Genomic DNA, 2,688 nt, shown 5'->3' with positions numbered 1-2,688 from the left:
ATACAAGATTTGAGATGAGTTTTTATGCAAGACAAAAAGAGCAAAGAATCATAGGAAAAAATGATAAATTTGTCAACAATAAATTTAAAAATCTCTGTACATCAAAAGGCACCATAAATAAATGTGGAATGACAAGCCACAAGCCCTGTAAAAATATTTATAAAACATAAAGCTAACATAGAATTAAAGTCCAGAATATATTTTTAATACTTACACATCAAAGAGAAAATGACAACTCAATAGAAAAATGTGCCAACAGCAGCAACACTTTAGAGAAAAAACATACATGCCATAGCAGTCACCCCATTATCATCCATGGAGAGGCAAATCATGCTCACCAGGTTGACACAAATGAAAAAGTTTGACAATATCAACTATTGGCAATGAGGTGGAGAATAACTAATGCTTCTAACTACACTCATGGTGTAAATTAACTGAACATTTTTGGATGAACTTTTACAGTTATTAATAAAATCTTAACCCTCTCCAAGCAGGATTTGATGGTGCCATGTCACACAAGAATTCTTTGCTCCCAAACATGGGTATGGGCTACAAGGTTGGCATTACCCATATCATGTGGGAAGTCGATAGGCCAGGATCCAAGGTGAATATAAAGGAAGTAGTAGGGGGCCATGATCATCATGGAAATGCTGCCCATGGTTCTTGTGGATATCGTGGGCTATGTGGAACCCCCTGAGACTTCTGGACTTTCAAAACCATCTTTGCTGAGCATATCAGTGATGAGTACAAAGGGTGCTTCTAAAAGAACTGGCATGAATCTAAGAAGAAGGCCTTCACCAAATACTATAAGAAGTGGCAGGATGATATGGGCAAGAAACTGCGGGGGCAGGACTTCTGCAACATGAAGAAGTACCAACAGGTCATCCACACCAATATTCACACCCAGATGTTCCTGCTTTCTCTACACTAGAGGAAGGTCCACCTGATAGAGATCCAGGTGAATGGGAGCACTGTGGCAGAGAAACTGGACTGAGCCCAGGAAAAGCTGGAGCAGCAGATTCCACTGAAGCAGCTGTTTGGGAAGGATGAAATGTTTGATGTCATCATGGTGACCAAAGGCAAAGGCTACAAAGGGGTTATCAGTTGCTGGCAGACCAAGAAGCTGCCCCTTAAGACACACTAAAGGCTATGCAAGGTTGTCTCTATGGTAGCATGGCACTCTGCTTATGTGTCTTTCTTTGTGGCCAGAGCTGGGCAAAAAAGCTATCATCACCACAAAAAGATCAACAAGGAGATCTACAGGACTGGTTGGGCCTGCCTCATCAAGAATGGGAAGCTGATCAAGAATAACACCTTCACCAATTATGATTTCCCTGACAAGAGCATCAAACTCCTGGGTGGTTTTGTCCACTATGGTGAAGTGACCAACAACTTTGTCATGTTGAATGACTGTGTGGTGGGAAGGAATTAAGAAGCATGTCCTCACCCTCTGCATGTTCTTTCTGTCACAGGCCAAATGCTGGGCACTGGAGAACATCAACTTGAAGTTCATTGTTGCCATCTTTAAGTTTGGCAATGATCACTTCCAGACTATGGAGGAGAAAAAAGTGTTTATGGGATAACATAAGAAAGACTTGACTGCCAAAGATGAAAGAGGCTAATGTCAGGAAGACATTGGGCAGCTAATGGGATCTCAATAAATAGGTACATCACTTGGATAGCATACTTTGCATGGGAAAGTCCTCAACTTTTGTGTTGAGAAATTTGTTTAAGCTACTGAGATTTTAGAATTATTGGTGGTCATTGTACAACTCATCTATAACTTCTACAGTCTCATTTTATAAAGTCTCTATGAAATTATAAAAAATTTATTGGTGGATTGTAGTCATATATTTTAATGGAGTACAAGATGGTAGAGGCATACATACACACATTATTTATTTAGCATTTCTCAAATTATCATTCCATTCCTTTCCCTCTCTCCCTCCTTCATATGTTTGGCTTAGTGGTTGACTTTTATATGTTTGTGAATGTACATCATTTACAATAGAAAATTTTCCTCTTCTCTTCTCCCATCATCATTAATTAGGTTGTCTTATTTGCTTAATTAGGGTTTCTGCTTGTCTAGAGTTCTTCCTATGACACTTTTTCTGCCTAGATTTTATATATTAAGAAGAGCATCCAATTTTTTACTTTTTCTGACTGACTAATCTCACTTAGCCTAATGTTTTCCAGTTCCATCTATTTCCTCACAGAATAATGTTCTCCAGTTCCATCTTCTTCCTCACAAAGGACATAATTTTGTTCATTATGGCTGAGTAAAATTCCATTGTGTATATATCCCATAGTTTTGTAATCCATTCATCTTTTGATGGACATCTTGGCTGGTTCCATAGTTTGGCAATTGGGAATTGTTCAGCTATAAACATAGATACACATACATAGGTTTGGTACTTTGGTTTTCATTCCTTTGGGTATATACCCAGGCAGGTTATAGCTGGGTCATATGGTAGGTTCATTCCCAATCTTCTGAGGATCCTCCATACTGTTTTCCAAAGTGGTCACATTATTTTGAAATCCCACCAACAATGGATTAGAGTTCCCACTTCTCCACATCCTCACCAGCATTTTCTGTTTTTTTGTGTAGTGGATGATTGCCATTCTAGTTGAAATTAGGTGAAATCTTAGGGTAGTTCTGATTGGCATCTCTGTGATTGATAATGATGT

The 2,688-nt window shown here is 38.8% G+C and overlaps 1 pseudogene across 1 annotated transcript; it reads left to right on the top strand.

Annotated features, from left to right (window-relative positions):
• The first annotated feature begins 538 nt into the window (after window positions 1-538).
• LOC308264112 (large ribosomal subunit protein uL3-like) lies at window positions 539-1,583 on the top strand (annotated as a pseudogene). The gene has a single exon. The product of its transcript is annotated as a large ribosomal subunit protein uL3-like (transcript).
• The last annotated feature ends 1,105 nt before the right edge of the window (window positions 1,584-2,688 follow it).

The sequence above is a fragment of the Muscardinus avellanarius genome (genome assembly GCF_963383645.1).
Source record: "Muscardinus avellanarius genome assembly, chromosome: 6".
NCBI lineage: Eukaryota > Metazoa > Chordata > Mammalia > Rodentia > Gliridae > Muscardinus > Muscardinus avellanarius.
The sequence above is the reverse complement of the archived record's forward strand: the minus strand, read 5'-3'. Positions and strand labels throughout refer to the sequence as shown.